This window comes from Helicoverpa zea, chromosome 4, assembly GCF_022581195.2.
Source record: "Helicoverpa zea isolate HzStark_Cry1AcR chromosome 4, ilHelZeax1.1, whole genome shotgun sequence".
Classification (NCBI taxonomy): Eukaryota; Metazoa; Arthropoda; class Insecta; order Lepidoptera; family Noctuidae; genus Helicoverpa; species Helicoverpa zea.
This window is the reverse complement of record NC_061455.1, coordinates 10,844,999-10,865,419: the sequence shown is the minus strand read 5'-3', so window position 1 is coordinate 10,865,419 and position 20,421 is coordinate 10,844,999.

Sequence of the window (20,421 nt, the reverse complement as noted above, 5' to 3'; positions counted from 1 at the left end):
GCATTATAATACATTGCTAAATATAAACGATTTGGTCCCTAAGACGTTTTGTTCTTGCCCGCACGCAGTTTTATTCGCTTCCTGAGGAAAGATTTCCCCACACTCAGATACAAAGAGTCCTCATGGATATAATAATATTTGTAGCAATATTACTGGCAAGTTTTATCAAAAATCATTCAGTAATTTCTTCGTAAAACGGGGTACAAACTTTCGTTGTAGGCTTACGTTCCAGCCTTAGAAGTTCATAGCTTTGGTAGTATATGTTACTTGATCGTACCTATGTTGTAAGCTGAGATCGTTACTCGGAGGCAATAATTAATTAATTAAAGCCGATGAAGCTTGCGTCGGTTAATGGCTTCGTACTTAATATGATAATAGGTGCCAGACATTAGGCAAGTGTAATTATAACTACACGGCCAGTTAATAGATGGTCTTATAATGGGACTTGTACGGAGATTGGTAATGAAGTATCTTCGATCGCTGGAAATCGATTTTCTCATTAGATTTTAGTTTAGGTTGTTTGTTGATTGTGGGCGTGATTTTGAGAATACTTTCTACTGTTAGGAATGAATATTCATCTTCTTATTTGTTACTAGCTCTTTCTCCCGTCTCGTGAGAACTACTTTCTGAAAGTACGCCAATATTAGTAAACAACCTATCCGTAGATTACATTAACGATATCTCAAAAGAATAAAAATTGATAGTACAGCTTTAGTAAACGTGATCCTAAGTATCGGCTTCAGTACTAGGTTATAAACCATCGCTTGGAACAAAATTGATGCTCCTATCCTAGTACTGAACCCGCTACTTATATGATCATTTTTATAATAAAGTTGTGTTATTCAATGTACGATACAGATTAATTGTTTTATTTTTTTTTTCAATTTCATGTGAAAACTTAAAAGATAGATACATAAAATTTTGTTACGAAGAAAAAACTTCTTAAAATTTTGGAGAACCCGGCCGTTTGTACGAAAAATGTGCAAATGTGTTCCAAAGTACCTACTTTAACTTGCAGCCAGAGTTTTGAAACTCCTAAAAGTATAATAGCCTAAAAGTCAAAAGTAGTTTGCATGTGGGCGCAGGTTTTAGACGGTCATCCATATAAAATTATATCTTCATACATTGTAGCAATGCCTACTAAAAACTTGAAAGTTCGTCTGTGTAGTTTTGGCCTAAAGGCTGACTTTTACTTTGGCCAACTGTTAAGCATTGCCATACAACATGACAATGATGATAGTCTATCGGTGTGCTCATGGTTGGCAGCGATAAGCAGAAATTGATGCCGTAATTAGGTGCTTTCATCAGCCTTTGTTTACCTCTTTGTTTGCCAAATCTACACAGTTTTTGTCCGTGAAAAAAATATACATTAATCTTGTAATATTCAAAACAAGTTCTTGAAAAGTTCTTTTGACACAAATAAATAGTAAACTGACTACTCAACTTATTTTAAAGTTATTAATTTATATTATGTTACGAACGCTACGAACGTCCCGTCGTCAGGCTTCTCTTTCTTACTTATATGTTTTCGGCTATTGTCAGGATCTTAATGGAAATATCCCAAGATTCATGAAAAGCCAAAGTCCAAGATATTAGTTGGAATTATTTTTCTCGCAATCCAATAATGAAGATTTCAGAAAAGAGGGCCACCTCTGAAAAAACAAACAAATTGACTGCAAAACTTAAATTACTTTTTTACTTTATCTTCCTTCGCCTAAAATCCATATAAATTCGGAGAACTGAAGTAATTCTAAGTAGATGACATTTGACTTAAAGGCGTCATCTATACTTATATTATAAAGAGGAAAACTTTGTTTGTTTGTTTGGTTGTAATGAATATGGCTATAATATGGCTCAAAAACTACTGGACCGTTTTTAAAATTCTTTCACCATTCGAAAGCTACATTATCCACGAGTAACATAGGCTATATTTTATCCCGGTACGGGCAGTAGTTACCACGGGACGCGGGTAAAACCGCGGGAAAACGGCTAGTTCTTTATAATTAACTTACTTATGTATAAAAGTACCTTTTTTAATGGATTTCAAAAAAGGAGGTTTTCAGTTCTTTTTTTGCTTTGGTTTTAGGATCCAAAGGAAGTTATCTAGACATTATTTTAGGCAACATTACTATTGACGAAATTACGCCCTGTAAAGTTAATGAAGTAAAAAGGACAACAAAAAGTTTAGTACTATTAAGTCCTTAATACGTCGTAAAACTAGATTTTTCAGGGAAGCGCAAAAGTTTCAATCAATTTACAAGTGTCTTTGATTTTTTTCAACGAGATCGGGAACATTTCTATCACACATAATTTCTTAAGTCCAAATAATTGACAGATTATCATAAACAGATGTGATAATTACCTACAGTCATTCTGTTTGTCCATCTTAAAGTAGAATCGATAATAATTAATAATTATACACACATGTACATATGTATATATCATCTAATACGCATAACGAACTATCACTGGTTAATTATTGCTATTTAAGGCTCTAATTCACTTTAACATTTCAGAATACAATAATAAAATATTCTAACCATATTTTATATAATATATGATCTAACGACATATTTGTTGAATTTACTAACCATTAAGTCTGACTAATAGCCTAATAACCTTCCGTTTATTATACGTTATAAACGATAAACTATTGAGGTTCTAAAATTATGAATGGCTCTGCATTCCAATTGTGCAGTAATAGTTTAATTACCATTTAAATTCTGCATGATTGTGTTGATTTAGTAGAGGATACTAACTTTATGATTTCACTTGTATTTTTGGGCAATCTCACTTAAGGAAGCGTAGCAAAATATATTTTTATCCATAAGCCTACCCGTACACTGCAATTGGCCCGATGCGATGGTAGAATCCTTTTTTTTGGAGAAAATCGTGAATTCCACAAAATATTTTAGTCGGTCTGATACCGACCAAATACCTGATCGTTGTTATTCAACATTCAAATTAGAATAAAGATGACTATTAGTAAGGACATATACTTCAATCTGCGAACTCGAAGACGAAGATGTCCAGGATAGAGCGAAGTGGAAGAAGAAGACACGGAAAGCGGACCCCGTCACAAGACGGGATAAACGCTAAGAAGAAGAAGAAGGAGAAGAAGATTCTGATTTATGTTCCCAATCAAACTGTCGACCGACTAAAAGTTTGTAGCGTGCGGGTACTTCGTGTGAATGGAAATCACCACATTAATTTAAGCTGAAGCTTCGAAAATGAAAACCAGGTATTACATCAATTAAAAGAAAAAATCAAAAGATTGCCAATCCAGGAAAGTAAAAAACTAACCACACTTTACGATGGTTGGTATTTACTAGAATCTCCAAATATTTCTCACATTACAAACGTCGAATATTTTCTCGGAACACGGGAACATTTCGGCCTTATCTGCTACAACTAAAATAATTTCGTTCGCCTCGCTGGCTATAAACAGCTTTTACGATAGGCTTCGAGATATAAATATGTTGCGGTATAAGGGAGGAAGATGCTCCTTTGACGTATGTGGTTTGTAGTATCTTGGTTTTATTTGGGATTTTTTATAAATTGATTTATATAACTAAACTATCATATGTACCTACTATTTACACAGAAAGGGGTGTTATAAATCTCTATATGAGATACTTGTATACACACTTCCAATATAGTAGACATTAGACGAAGATTTTTTTTTTATGAAATGGTAGCAACATTAAGGTACATGGTCGGTTTTAGTCAGCAAGACTCTGCTATCTCTCACGCTGTACCCACAGCGGTTATTTGATGATTTCCTACCAAAAGAATTTATCATAATGTTTCGAATCAATATCATAAAGTTATTTTGAACACTATTCTAAATCAAATTCTATCATTGCAAATCTACCTGTCTTCATTAAATCGTGACCCAACTTAATAACAGTTTGACTATAGTTCCGACTTCAAATATAATCCGAAACGACGGAGGTTTTCCCTTCTAAGTCCATTTACGACCGTCTGATTTGGCCTCGGTGAGGTCTCGATGCCGTAGGTATTAAACCCGTCAGACTGTAATCCAGCCAGAGTTCTTCGAGTGATCAAACATTGTACCTATCTGTTTTGTGGCGAAGTTTGGTTTGCACCTGTGGCTTGGCGGCTGTGCTGGTTGTTTTGTGATCATGTTGCTATATGATATATGATGCTGATGAATAAACGATTACTACTTCTGAGTAAGGAAATAATAAAAAAGCAATAAACACAACTCCTTTGCTTTTTAAGTTCTCTCTTGTGTTTCATAAGAATCGTTTTAAAATTATTCATGTAAAACAAAACAAAAAGCAAACTATATTTAATTGAGATTTCTAAACATATTTCACACTCACATAATCCTTTTGTTATTCCAAAACAGCGAGTGAGCTATCAAAGTTAACGATAAACCTATTCACGCAGTCAAATTGAAAACGTAGTCAACAAAAAATAAAACGAGCACCCTAAACAGATTATATTTACAACACCAATTTAATAGACCTTGCTCGAATAGCTACTGTATTCAATTAGGTACAGAATTTTCTGGTAACCTCGTCTGTTTGCCGCGTTTGGTTCTCAGTAATCGCCAATTAATTTACTGAAACCCTTTCACGTATGTGAAATAAAACGTGAACCCTCATAAAATACTTGTTTCTCGTTATACTGTAAATTTCTAACATCGTAGATAATGTTGTTGTAAACAAAGCCTTGTGTAGTAATTTGTAAGTCTGTTTCATGTCGTCGGTAGAATCTTGTTTGCTATATAATGCGTTTTACAGATGTGTTCGATGCTCAAATAATTGTTTGCTACAATGCTACTTAATGTTTGTTCAATAATGTTTTATTATGGACTGTATTTCAGATCATTAATTATTTTTTGCCATTGTTTTTTTTAATGCTATGAGCTTGGCCTATATCAAGATTTTTTTTCTGTCTAAACCAATATGACGGTGACGAAGAAAAAAAAAATGAAACAATGCTGAAAGTGAAACTGGAATCAAAAAGATATCCTCAAAATTGACGTGTCGGTGCGGCTGTCGTGCGGAAACAGTGCGTTTGTCATCCGGCGCACGGACGTTCAATTGTTTTCATACAAAACGTGATGGGAAGCAACGTCCAATTTGAAGGAACCCTTATTACCAATAATAATATTGAGTTGTGAATTTATTATCGACGTTTATAATACCGAAATACTGTAACAACAACAAACAAACAACCTGAACTGCTTCACAACAGCGTCGATAAAGTAAATAGCGAAATGCAAATTGTTTAAATGTCAGAAAAATAAACTGAAAGCGAAGTAAACATGCCGTTTTAGTCTGTCCGAAAGAAAACAATAACAGGTTTATATTACAACAATAAAATAAGAGAGAGGTAATTAACACTTTTCTGGCTTATCTATACATATAATAAAATGATAGGAAAGTCAAAACTGTACATTGAATATTTTTTTAAAAGAATACTTGGGGGGTGATCTATTATCGATTCTGAACCCAAATATATAGTTTTTAGAATTTTTGTCTGTTTGTCTGTATGTCTGTTTGTCTGTATGTTTGGTCTCACTGAACTCGAAAAGTACTGCATAGATTTAAATCAAATTTTGCATGAATATTACCTGGGGGCCAGTTCAACATATAGGATATATATTATCACGCTATCACCTACGGGGGATGAGCAATGAACTATAATTTCTGTTAACGTTTCTGCAACAGCGGGCGCAATAATGACACATATTTGAATGTTGAACTTTGTAAGTTTATCGGCCTATTATCAATCTTTACATAGAAAATAACGCTTTTATAAGTAACTTGAGCAAAAAACTGAATTTAAAGAAATGATATCCTAAAATTATAGATGAAGAAAATCATGCAGAAACAGATGTGCCATAAAACTGGTAGTAGGTAAAATATCAATCAAAATCAAAATCAAAAGTCATTTATTCAAAGTAGGCTGAAAATCAGCACTTTTTGAACGTCAAATCTACAAAAGACAGCCCCCAAAACGCCCGCCCTTCACCACTTCCTATGTGTTTTTGCTGGGAAGAAGAAGTGGTGGAACAAACTCCCCAGCAAACAGACAATGAAAACAGACTTCACTTTGTCATGGTATGTTCTTACTTTCAAGAAAAAAATATATGACGACGTGTGTATTTCGCTACTATAAAAACACTACAAGAAATATCAGCGCATCGTCAGGGACATTTTTATAATTCTTTCACCATTAGAAAGTTACATTATCTGCGAGTAACATAGGGTATATTTTATCCCGGTGCGGGCAGTAGTTCCCATGGGAAGCGGCACCCACGTCATGAAGAAATTATGAACTTCCCCACATTCTTAAAAACTCTACATATATTATGTTGTTCTGACATAATATAAGCTATACCTCTCATAAACATGAATATCCATTCATTTCATCCAATAACAAACATGCATCACACTGAAAGTGCATTGCGAGTCTAAGATTTTATTATTATAAAAAAAACATTGTAATTAATATTCAAACATCCTTAAAAATAAGTTCCTGGTTTTAATACACTTTTTGAGTAATGAAGAATGTAGGCAAAATACGACCGAAACACATTGTGTCACTTCTAAAATTAACATCAATGGTTATAACTACCTGTCACAATACGTCAACAAGATGTCAACAGAAGACAAGAGTTCGTTCGTTCTGAAAACGTACAAATTACGCGTCGCAGGCCAGAGACATACTTGCTTTCAACTTCTGATCACAAATCATCGAGCTATATAAGAATGATATCACAAATACACCGTTCACAATTACGAACAGTCACAGTCACACGTTTATTATCATTGATATTATTCAGTTACAAAGACAGAATTACTATCAAACGTGTTTTCGCTAAATGTTCTATTAGTTTTTGCAAACATACATTCCCAACTCTGATCTCATGGAGGTGGCGCCCGGGTGTCACCACTGTGCGGACTGTGCGACCTATCGCACCCGGCCCCGGTTTAAACCATGATCTGGAGCGAGAAGAAATGGGATGACAAAGAATGAGGCGGCGGAGCGACTGAAAATTCCCAACTCTCATCCCAGCCACTGCGGTAATACACCACGAAAGCCGGATGTCGAGAGACGACTCCCGGCCACCGTAGGCGTGAGCGATTAGTTTTGAGTGGGTCATCGACCTTCCGGCTTCTGGGAGACCCGTTATTTCACGCGCCCCTCAAGGAGATTCAGCAAACCCCTGTGAGGCCCACTAGGGCCAAAGCCTGACACTCCCTCACGCTGCTCAAACTGATGGCTGAGAATTACGTAACTTTCCAGGATACCATGCAACGTGTTGCAAATGCCCAGGCCTTTGGGAGCTTGGTAATCCTTTTCTCCACCTTAACTTGAGTTTTGTGGTGCATGAACAAATTAGAATAGTAATGAATTAGGTCATCTTCATCACGTATTTACCAACTCTTAATGTTCATCATGCACACCCGCTTCTCTAACTTTATTGAAGGATCACTAACATTGTTTCAGTTAGTTTAACTACGCTACTATAGCCCGTTGTCAAACCTTTTAATATCAATTCTGTAGAAGTGTGAATATCGAATGTGTAATATATCGAATTTCAGTTTGTGCATTGCACAAAAACCAACGTTATGATTTTCGAGAAGTCAAAAGAGTCGGCCTGCTAAGAATTATATTCATCGTTGGTTAATTGAATACATTTTCAGAAACCACAATAACAGTAGGAACCAAAGCGAATGATCGCTTCATAGAGCTCTGATTTTCTCGAGGCGATCAAGTCAGTTCTGGTCTGTTCGCTCATCAGATCTTTGAAAGCGGTTCGATGATAATATACCTACTGTTGTCCTGTTTACCTACGTGTGACACATAATATGGTATTTAAACGTCCTCCGCAAGAGAGCGAACGTTTGTGCTATTTATAAAGACGAAATTTTACCGTTGTGCAGTAGTGACGCGCAGTATACACAGCACTTATGTTTCTTCTGATCTGCTGGCTCTACCAAGAAATGACAAATTGCGAGCGTACATTTTGAAAATCTTGGAAGAACTGCAGGCTTCAAGTGCCAACACACGAATTGGACTTACTCTCTCGGACGTATACTTTGCGTGATCGTGAACTAATGCAAACATTTCGGTGGAATTCCAACATAACATAGTGAGTGAGTGCACAGAAAATCCCCGAAATACAAGTAGTGAAACTATGCGCTTGCCTGATGACTCAGTCATCATCCACCCAGCTATTCCTCAATTGTGTGGGTGTTGGCTTCCAGTCAAACCGAATCTTTTTGAGTACCAATGTTTACTTGGAGTGCCTATCTGATCTCTTCAACCCAGTGAACTAGACACCGCGTTATCCATGGTAAGTAAAACTGTTTGACAGACTTTCTGGCTCCTGATTTGTCGCAGCTGCTGCAGAAAATGTACAAATGACAACTTTGTCAGACCTTTGTTTTCTGTGAGAATTACGTAATAATTTTCCAAATCGGTTGACTAGATCCAGAGATTTCCACAACGTCACAAACTTTACTTCATTTGTTTAGATAAATAGTCACAAATCGTCGACACCACCTTGATTGATCAACCCGTGCTGCTGCTAAGTGGTAATCCTAATTATACTGTTATGTAAAAGAATACACCTACGCTACGGCATAAGTAGTATTTTGACAATTCCAAATTGCCCACGCAGACGAAGTCGCGGGCAACAGCTAGTTTGAGATAATTTTGGTATTCATAATCATGTTCATAACAGTAACTTTTGAATTACGAAAATATTATGTTGGTTAATTTTGGGCAGATAAAAATAAGCGTATCCTTAAATAAGTATATTATGTGTCATGTATAAATCTGTTTAAAGATACCTGATAATTGGTATTTGTTGTGGTAGATATATTTTCATCCGTGGTTACGATAAGCAGGAGGATGGATTGAAGAGGTTAGGATGGAGGGACGTAGATTGAGGAGGTCTGACAGGCAGAGTAGTACAACATAGGCGGGAAAAGACTAGCCTATTCAGATAGATATAGATAAAAATAGTTACTTTTTAATGATGTTACTTGGCAAGTTTTAATAGAAAATTATATACTTGATTCATTGCGTTTACTAGGTTTATAACAAGGTGTGTGAAAACTTGCCAAGTAACATCATTAAAACTATTTTTAACTGAGGTATGTGTATGGAACTTGGTACTTATTCAGATCTCACTTCTTTTATAGGCGAAGCATTCCCATATTATCGAACTTGGCAACCTTTCACATTTTTGTTTTGGGTGGGATTTCATTTATTTTTGTAAGGTTGTTTATTTTATTTTTTTCTTATGATTATGTTACTTCAGGAAATGTCTCATTTATACTATCTTTTTAGATTAGATTTTTTTATATGCACTATACTTCATACAAAGAAATTAACTAAATGGACTAGATTTACCAAATGACTGACATGACATATTATGTTATCATATATTATGTTCGTGGATCAAAGTTACACCTTCATTATTTTGAAACTGACTCACACTTGGCCATTTTCAGATTTTTCCCTTTACCTTGACATAAAGACCTACCTTCATGCCAAATTTCAAGTCAATACGACCATTGGAAGTGGTCTAGGTTTTTGATGAGTGAGTGAGTCAGTCAGTCAGTCAGTGAGTGTATAGTAAAAAATAGCGATTTTCTGACGTCAATATCTCAAGACCTACAATAGGTATATTAATGAAATTTTGTATTTTAGATAAATGAGGGGGTCTCAACAGATAATAGAAATTTGAAATGCGTAAATAAAATAGATTTTGAGTTATAGGGGGGTCGAATTTGGCCCGAAATGGTTCGTGTAATATAACCCACGGCCGGTGTGTCGCTTTTTTTTGCTCGAACTTGGCGGACACACTGCCGTTTGTCTAGATCGACTCCATCCAAAGGTTGTCTGTAAGAGATTGCTTTTGAGCGATAAGACCGCCTATTGTACTCACATGTATTTGTTTGTAATGTCCTTTTCTATGTTAGTTTTGGTGTACAATAAAGAATATTCTATCTATCTATCTATCTATACTACAAAACGATATTTCGTTCTAAAATAATAACAGCAGCTTCTAATTAACTCCAATCTGACAGCGACCTGTTGAAAAGGACGCGTTCCGATGGTGTTAAATCCCATGTTACCTATTACGGACCTCCCCAGAGGTGTGCCTAATTCCGTTCATACATATCGCGACCTGTTGAAAATTTACCTTAAAATCTGTGATATTTCCCTTGAGGTATCAAATCGTTGGACTTTATTATCAGAGAATAATTATTATTCATTTGTTACTACTATCTTCAGACAGTGGGTCTACTAGCTTTCTGAGGAAACTATATAGGTACCGCACGCGGATAAAATGATTTATAACCTGTTACTGCCAAGTTCTATTGAAATCCACTTAGCCATTTGCGAGTGAAGTAGCATACACACAAAAACGTTCGCCTTTATTAGTGATAAGTATCGTTACATATCCAATGTCATGAATAGACAAAACTAGGGAACCTACTAACAGTTTTTTGCTCTATATTATGGAGTAGATACATACCATAGCCTGATAGCCTGCGCGCCCCTTCAACGAGTATTTTCCTTTCTCCTGGCGCCGTACCAGCACGGCTTCTAAATCTGCATCGTGCCTTATTAAATTGTTAGTAAAGTGAACAATTTATCTGCTGCCAGTCGCTTGGACTTCATTTTATTATAATTAACAAGACCATTAATCTAAAAGTGGTGACATTCTCAACAGATTGTAAAGATTACACGCCTTAAGGCGATGAGAAAAACAGATTTTTATATTGAAATTTATTCAGAGAGTAATTTTAGGTGCTTGCCCTTCCAAATTGCTGGAGTACTTTTGAAGATTATTTTGAATACAACATCGAGGTGATGTAGAGACGACAGGTCATTCATTATATTCAAATTGAATAAAACTCTGCGTGCGTAGTTGTCGTTTGGGCAGATTATACAGAAGACCGAAGAGTATAATCAGCCCCTGTGTCTAGCATTTGTGGACTATGAGAAGGCCTTTGACTCGGTTGAAATCTGGTCTGTTCTGGAGTCCCTGCAGCGTTGTCAAGTAGATTGGCGATACATCCAAGTGATGAGATGTCTCTACGAAGCCGCTACAATGTCCGTCCAAGTACAGAATCAGCAAACAAGGCCCATACCGTTGCATCGAGGAGTGAGACAAGGGGATGTTATTTCCCCGAAACTGTTCACTAATGCAATGGAGGATATGTTCAAGACGCTGAACTGGAAAGGACGCGGCATCAACATCAATGGCGAACACATCTCTCACTTGAGATTTGCTGACGATATCGTCATCATGGCGGAAACGCTGCAGGACCTACAACAGATGCTTAACGACCTGGCTGAATCTTCTCTACGCATCGGCCTACGGATGAACTTGGACAAAACCAAGGTCATGTTCAATGAACATGTTCTACCGGAACCGATTGCGATACACGGCGCCGTTCTCGAAGTTGTTCGGAAATATGTATACCTCGGGCAGACATTGCAGTTAGGTAGAAACGACTTTGAGGACGAGGTGAATAGGAGAATTCAGTTGGGTTGGGCTGCATTTGGGAAGCTACGTCGAGTCCTAACATCGTCGATTCCACAGTGCCTAAAGACAAAAGTCTTCAATCAGTGCGTCCTACCTGTCATGACTTACGGAGCCGAAACGTGGACACTGACGGTACGGCTGGTCCACAAGTTTAAAGTCGCTCAGCGGGCTATGGAAAGAGCTATGCTCGGCGTTTCTCTGAGGGATCGCATCAGAAATGAGGTAATCCGTCAGAGAACCAAGGTCATCGACATAGCCTACCGAATCAGCAAGCTGAAGTGGCAGTGGGCTGGCCATATTAGCCGAAGAACCGATAACCGTTGGGGTAAACGAGTTCTAGAGTGGAGACCGCGCCTCGGCAAACGTAGTGTAGGACGTCCTCAGGCACGGTGGAGTGATGACTTGCGCAAGACGGCTGGCAGGAGCTGGATGCGAGAAGCCGAAAATCGATCTCAGTGGCGTGCACTTGGAGAGGCCTATGTCCAGCAGTGGACTGCGATAGGCTGATGATGTAGTTGTCGTAAAAAGATTTTCTTTAACGACTTTGCTGCAAAATCATTGAGAAAAAAATAAATAAAAGCAACCTGTGCTTAATAAATATAGTATTATGTTTTAATTTTTTTTTGGCATCATATCTGACTGGAGTTCTTAATAACAGTAGGTTGTAAAGGACGAATGATGTTTGAGCCCAAGGGTACAGTTTCCATAGATACTTTCAACAAGCAAAAAAACAAACAACTTTCAAAAAGCAACTTTCGTTTAAATTCCACCTGTTCGCTAGCTTTTGGCCTGACAGGCCACTTATGTACAGGGAAAGCTTTGAACCTAGGTTTAACGCGTTTACCATGGCTTTTAGTCGTACCTACCTAAGCTACAGTGCAGTATTTCTTTCATCTCCGAAATTGCTGTCTAATTTTGAGATTACCTTTGCATAATATTGGAAAGCCATGGTAATTTTTTTTTGAGATTTGAGATACTTATATACAAATAAATCAATAGATTGTTTTCTTATTAGGTGCGGGAACTTAGTATGCAATACGATGCTCATTTGTTCTGTTACTTATTTCTTTTTTTTATATCCAATTTCGAACGTCTTTCGAAGTTTTAAAAAAGAAGCCTCTAAAAATGTTTCTCAAAGTCATGGCCAGTGTCCATTATTTTTTTGTTTTTTCATATGTTTCTTCTTAAAGTCATTTAGCTAACATTCCACATGGAAATGTACGTCAGAACTTGTTGCAAAGCTATTGTGCACGCAATTGTTGACATAGGGGCAACTCTTGATTGATTAAACACTAATTCGAAACGACGCGGCGTAGATAACAAACTGGGCTTCGAAAGTGTTTTTGAGTGAAAACAAGAAAAATAAATAAAAGAGGCATTTTATTATTGTCAAAATTATTCCTATTTTAGAGCACTTTCTATAAAATTTCTCGACTCAAACTCAATTTTTTTCATTTCAAATAATCCAGTGAAAGCTCTTTCGAAACGTCAGGCTAGGGGCACGGTTAAAAAAAATGGGTCTCATAGAGAAGAGCTGGTAAGAATTTTTTTGCTTGTGTTGCTGAATTATCATCATAAATTACTGAATATGTTTCATTATTCAAGGCTATTGGTAAACAAAGAACGTCACGTGATTTTCCATATGTCAATAATAACAATCTTGAACTGACAGTCAGATACATTGGTTCAATTAGTTTCAAGTACGTCAGCAATTAATTAATTAACTCTAATATGGTACTAACCTGATTATGTAGCCTTTATTATGTAAGAAGGATATTGTTGGATTATTCTGAGTCTGAGGTTTATTTTTATTGATATTGGATTTTTGTATGTCTCAAGTACCTAGGAGTATTGGGTTACTCGGGTAACAGGGTTGAGGGGGTCGGATAGGCAGTCGCTCCTTCTACTTAGCTTGAAGCTGACAACATAGTTGGGAAAAAGCTAGGCTGATGATGATTGGATTTTTGAGGGATGACGGATATATGTATAGTGTTCTCCAAAAAGGATAGGTTAAACTTAAACATGTTACAATAGACAAGCATACAAACTGCAGATAACAAAGTAACGAATTTGTATCTGACAGTAAGAGAGAATAATACCTGTTTTAAACATTTCACAAAACGAAAGAATACTTTCATTCGTATAAATAAATACAAGTGCAATAAAAGAATTAAAATAAATTGCATTGTCGGTGTAACCGAAAATAACCACCCACATTCCTGTTCTTTGTTTCACAAAATAAGCGAAATAGTGGAGATGAGTTTTTGACTCACGCTGAACATTTTTGAACACAGTTTTGCAGTGAAATTGTAAATGGTGGATTTTGGTGTATTTACTCAGATTTTTTTGCGGGAGGTTTGTGAAAAAACGTTTTTTTTTTTGCACTTCGGTCTGTTTTTTGATGGGTGTTTGACATCTACGTTACAGTTACAACCTTTTTATCGTCCCACTGCTGGGCACAGGCCTCCTCTCACACGGAGAAGATTTGAGCAATAATCACCACGCTTGCTCAAAGTCATCTACGTAATACGATAAAATGTTCATTCAAACCCAGATTATTTATACCTACCTACTAATATTACCTACCATTTAAAAATATGGACACCTCAGTGAATCTAAAATGTAACACTGTTAATGGCTCTTCCTCTTCGAATACACAGAGCTATTCAATGTGCAAAGACAAAGCAAATAAAATGGGACTCGTAGAAGGGTGGTAATTAAAAAGCACATACGTGAGTATTTACTTTACATTTCATTTTAATTAAGTGAAATACTTCCTCTGTTGAGGTATTTAGAATTCATTGTCTAAAGGTAATAGGTAGCTTAGTATGGACACCAGCTACCATAGCATAGTCTGTACCGTTCGTACCTATAGGTCAACTTACCCGCTGCAGATTGTTCGAAAGAGTTACCGCGGCCCTGGTACATAAGGCGCCTAAGAAGGAACGTATTGGGTTTTAGTCAGTAAGTGTCTGACAATCCCTCACGCTGCTAACCCACAGTAGGAGGGATCATTTCATGATTTTTTATCAAAACAAAGGTCAACCTACCCGAATTGCTGTCGCTTGAACCTACAGTACTCTTAAAATATAGATTTGATTTGGTAGCTATGACAGTGAAAATGTATGAACAAAGTTGTATTGCGGATACGCGAGGGATCAACTGACTGACTTCAGAACGGTAAAGTTATTTGAAGAGCTTTTGTTAGAAAAATTGGAACTATGACGAAGACACTAAGCAGCTCGGTATTTAAATTGATATTTTTCGTACATATCACAGCAGGTACTAAGGGTAAGGTACTTCATACCTTATTGTATCTCTTATAGGTTGTAATACCAAGCATTAAATAATAAAAAGGAAGATATAAAAAATATTTACCTAACAAAACAAAATGTACAAATGATAATAACAGTAAACAATATACCTAATTAAAATAATAGTCTAGACTTTAATTAATTGTATGGTACTATATATTTCAAAAGACCGCACCGTGATTTAGAACCTTAATTACAATATTTCTCGTACAACAAAAACGAAAGAATATTCATATATTTAGCTAACACAAACAAAATTATTTTAACAATCCCTTACTATAATTTCATATCAAGTAGGTAATTACACAACACACACATTTGTAAGTACTGAAAACAATTTAACATAACTTTTGTACGGGAAACAGTAATTTTACTTTTAAATAACAATACATAACATAATCAGCTTATGAGTATATTTCTAAACAAAAGAACATAATATTTTAATCTGCCTAAAATGTTTTCAAGGTTCTAACTTTTATGTTTTGATAGATGGCTTTTGTGTTACAGTAAAAATTTGACAAAACACTGGTTGTTATTTCACATTATCATGATTAAAATTACTTCTATAAAACAATTCTATAAGATTTAATGAGATAATGATATCTTTATCCCCTTGCCTTTAGTTATCCCAATTCGATTTGGAGTCGACGCAGCATGTCTTGTTCTTCTTCCGTACTTTTCTGTCGGGGATTATTTTCTTACAAGTAACATTCTTAAATCCTTATTATACTAAAAGCATAATATATTTAAATAAATGTGAAAGAAACTTTGTATATCGCGCTTTTACACCGAAACTAGTGAACTGAGTTAAAGGCAATTGATTTGGTATACAATAATCCTTCTCTAGAGCTTGAAAAACAATATAGGCTACTTTTTATTCGGGTTCTGAAAACTGTTCTCTCGGAACGCGTGTGGAACCGCAGGGAACAGTTGTCATGGTTCTCCGAGCCTTTTTCCCAACTATGTTGGGGTCGGCTTCTAGTCTAACCGAATGTAGCTGAGTACCAATGGTTTACAAGGAGCGACTGCCTTATCCGACCCCCTCAACCCAGTTACCCGGGCAATTCAATACCTCTTGGTTAGACTGGTGTCAGACTTACTGGCTTCTGACTACCCGTAACAACTGCCAAGGAAAATAATCAATGACAGCCGGGACCTACAGTTTAACGTGCTATCCAAAACACAGTAATTGCTGTCTAAGATATGTTTAGAAAGTACATACAAACTTGAAAAAGTTGCATTGGTACTTGAATCGAACCCGCGCCCTCATACTCGACAGGTTGGTTCTTTGCCCACTAGGCCACCACGAAGCAAGGGAACAGTTAAGAGGAACAAAAATAGTTAATTAAACCACTGTCAAAGTTAATTATATAATTACTGTAAAACCCGCGATATCGTGTGACACTTACGATTTATTTCAGTTTCATGTTTACTCTTCGTGTTACAAGATTATCATAAATATTGCTGTCACTTTGATAAGGTAAATCTTGATATCTGAAATTTGAGCGTCCTTATATTGCTATAGGGAAGAAAACCTTTATCGCTTATTTATAATATTTCAGTTTTGAGTAATAATTTGATTTTGTTTTGAACAATATGTTTTGAAATAACACGTGTGACGCAAGTTTTCAGCAACTCTTAGTAACTATATACCCCCTTTACCATGTTAAGCCTAACTTTGTAACTTAAGTCTTTACTTTTTGAGGCACGTGGAATCGACTATTTACTTCGGTCTCAAAAAATACTTCAAAGGATTAGAAAATTTCTTTTTCTCTCCTTGTAACCTCCTGTAACTTGTCTGTAAGTTTGAAAGTGAAAACTTTTACATAATTATAGCCCTTGGCAAGCCGGTTTCGGATGGCCAACTCAACCCGAGAACCTCGACTTTACTAACCTTTTACTTTAACATTTAACAATAAGTTTTTAATTGCTATTAGTTAACATCAAATAATTTTAGGACTCGCATTAAACATAAAAGTTTGAATCTACTGTAATTAATTGTTTTAGTTGTTCAACTTTCGTTATTAGTGGTATCCGATGATTTTGAAGTTGTCTTTAAGACATATTTTTATACATCAAAAGATTTTTATCTTACTTATATTTTAACCTTTTGATTTTAAACACGAATCTTACGCAGTTTTGAATCTGATTGTTCACTTTTTACTTACAAATGCTCAAAAAAATCTTGTCATTCTATTTGCAAATGTAACACAAGCACAAACAACACACAACAGGACAGAATATCCGTGATATGACGTAATAAAATCTTAAACAAGAGATATGCGCGCACCTGTTGGTCGAACGCCACCCGTCGGATTATTTCGTTCCCTCTCCGAATGCAAACAAGTCCATAAGTTTGGAATAACAAGGTTTGTAACATTTAAACTAAAACCGGATAAAAACAGGGACCCCAGGAGTCAGGTGAGTTTCCGGACCCCGGAGTTCAATTCATTCCGACGTGATGTTGCTGGGACGAAGAAAATTTGCGATTTTGTTAGAGCCTTAGGCAGTACAAGTTGAAGGACATTGGATAAAATTTGTCAAAGATATATGCAAGGATACAGACTTCTTTGATGTTGTAGGCGTATTAAAGGATGTGTTTATTTTGATTTTGTTGTTGTGTCATAAATATAGAAAGGCATTGTTAGATATTATTATCAGAATAAAACCTTAAAGGAGTATTGTATTGACAATAGGTACTTTTACTTCATACTTCACCAAACACAATTCAATATAACTGCATATTTTAATGTAATGTGCAAAGACAACTATATACAGTACAAAGCTTTAAGTAAATTGAAACCAAAAATTCCAAATCACCATCACCTAAAGCAACGTAACTTATTAATGTAGAAAATAAATAAATTTTATAGAAATCCATATTAATTACCAGATGCATTGCATAAAAAACTATTCACCATTAATTTATAATCTACGTAGTTTGAACCAGAAAAATACTTACTAGAAATAAACCGTATAGATTAATGAAACCAATTGGCGTACGGCGTACATTCAATAATCTTAATCCGGCCGGTCCCATATGCGAAGCCTATACATTGATCGCGCCAATACCGGGCCACGACCGAAAATTCACTTTTTAATTCTAGATTATGCAGAAAATAAATAGATTTGTCGTAGAAATCCTTATTAATTACCAGATACATTGCATAAAAGAACTGTTCACCATTTACCAAGTACATAATTCGAACCAGAAAAATACTTACCAGAAATAAACCGTATAGATTAATGAAACCAATTGGCGTACGGCGTACATTCAATAATCTTAATCCGACCGGTCCCATATGCGAAGCCTATACATTGATCGCGCCAATACCGGGCTACGATCGAGAATTTTTGCAACACAAAAATCCAATTAGAGTTTTAGTTCCCGAGTGGAATTAAACCTATGTCCCGTGGTTATTTAGGTTGAATTTATAACGTTTAGTGATTACTAGTTGGTTAGTAAATGAAACCATTCGTAAATAGAACAAGAGTAAACTGTTTATCATGATTGGGTTATGAAGGTACCTAATAATTGAGACTCGCTTCATGGGGGCATTACTTCGCGTGCATCTGGATAAAAGTACCTCTAAAATACAGATCCAGTTATCAGTATTTTCTGAGATTAGCGCGTTCAATCAAGCAAACAAAAAAAATACTATAAACCTCATCATATTATTAGAATACTTTTTTTTAGATTTGGTACTAACTAGTATCAACATAATTAAGTAATATCCAAGTTATGTATGTCTTGGTGCCAGATTTTACTTTAAAAAGTAACTTACCTTACTCAAATACAGCCTTATTACTTCAAGTGACATGATCGAAGGTGATCGCAATCACAGTACATAGTTCTATTCTTGTGTATCGATTGGCCTGGCCAAGTAATGCGTTGTTGTCAAAGCAACTAATGATCGAGGATTAGCTGAAATGTTACTTATGGGTTCAGTAGGTACCAAATGAAGATGTAGGGGGTAGTAGAAGCTAGGGATTGAGAGTTGATGTTTGACTTAGAGCTTACGTGAATTGATTATGCATTAAGAGGAAAGTGAGATTTTTATAATAATGCACATACACTTTCATGTATTAAATATTCATGCGGAGTGTTTTAAAAGGTTTATTAATACAAACATTTATGACTGCAGGCTGTCTGTAATTTTATGGGTATGTTTTTTCAATACTTTCCCATTTGATTTCATTCATATTTCAAAGTACCTAGAATCCTGTTTGTAAAACTATCGATCTACCATGAGAGCTAGAATTACATAAATACATATTATGTGTCTCAGATATTTTTTAACGTTAAGTATTATTTTAAGTCGTCGTGATGCTTATTTAAAAAAAAAAAAACATTATTTACCGTGTTGCGCGAAGTCAGGGAAAAGCGCTTTTAGTAAGTACTTATCTAAACAAAGGGTTGCAACTAGTTCAAGGATAGCTTGAGGGCACGTTACGGGAAACAGAAAAGTAAGAAAAAAATATATATGTAGAACATATTCTTGCCTTAGGGTTGGAGGGGAGATTTATTGTTTACCTTTAATCTCAAAAGATTATACTCATTCCGTTAATGTGTGTGTTTACTTTCATCTTTAGAAGAATTGAAAAAAAAAGAAATATAAGAGTCAAAAAGGACGTCTAAGCAAATATGCTCCTTGGCATGCTCTAAGCAAATAAAAATACATAACATTTATTTTCAAATTCATACTCAAAATAATTATTTTATTGTTAAGATATAACCTGTACAACTTTTTAATTTGATTTTTCAAAACTTGTTATAAAGAGGATTCACTTTGGTACTATGCCAAAATAAATTAAACTCACCATTAGAATTCATTATCTTTTCAAAAGATTCTATTAGTTCGAAACTTGATATGTTTCATTCCAATCACGGCTCTCACTTATTGGCAGTGCAGTGAATAAACTACGAGTAAGCTCGCATGTTTTATCAGCCAGTAATCACTGGACCGAGTGTTTGGAGAAGAAGCCATTTTAAATCGGAGAAATTCAAGCCAGTACCTCTAAGAGACCCGCCGATAGTTGGTTTGGGTTTATAAATTACATATATGGAAGTATGAAGAGGAATGGCAGTACAAACATAACAATGGTTAGGTATTTGTCCGGTATCAAGCCGACTAATAACTTTGCTTGAATTCTATTTCTTTAAAAATATTTTTTTCACATCCACTGAGCCAACACTCTGCCGATTGTTTAGTCTGCAGTATATCTGCTAATTTAGACTGTTTATTGATGACTGAGCACTCTGTTCGGAAAACAATATTCTATACGTACTTACCGTTTAATATAAAAGTTTTAGAAAGACTCCTGTGAATTTTCTGCGAATTCAGAAGTTTAGATTACTTTTTGATATTCGACTGCTGTTTTGTTTTTTTGATTTCATTTTGGTGAATGTTTTTTTATGTACAAAACGCTTTTTGTATGTTTGCAATTTGCATCCTAAAATGCATAAAATCATAAAAATGTTTAGATGAAATTTGAAACTTTCGGAGTGAATTTAGTGAACACAACAATATTAAACCACTTAGCAGGAAAATT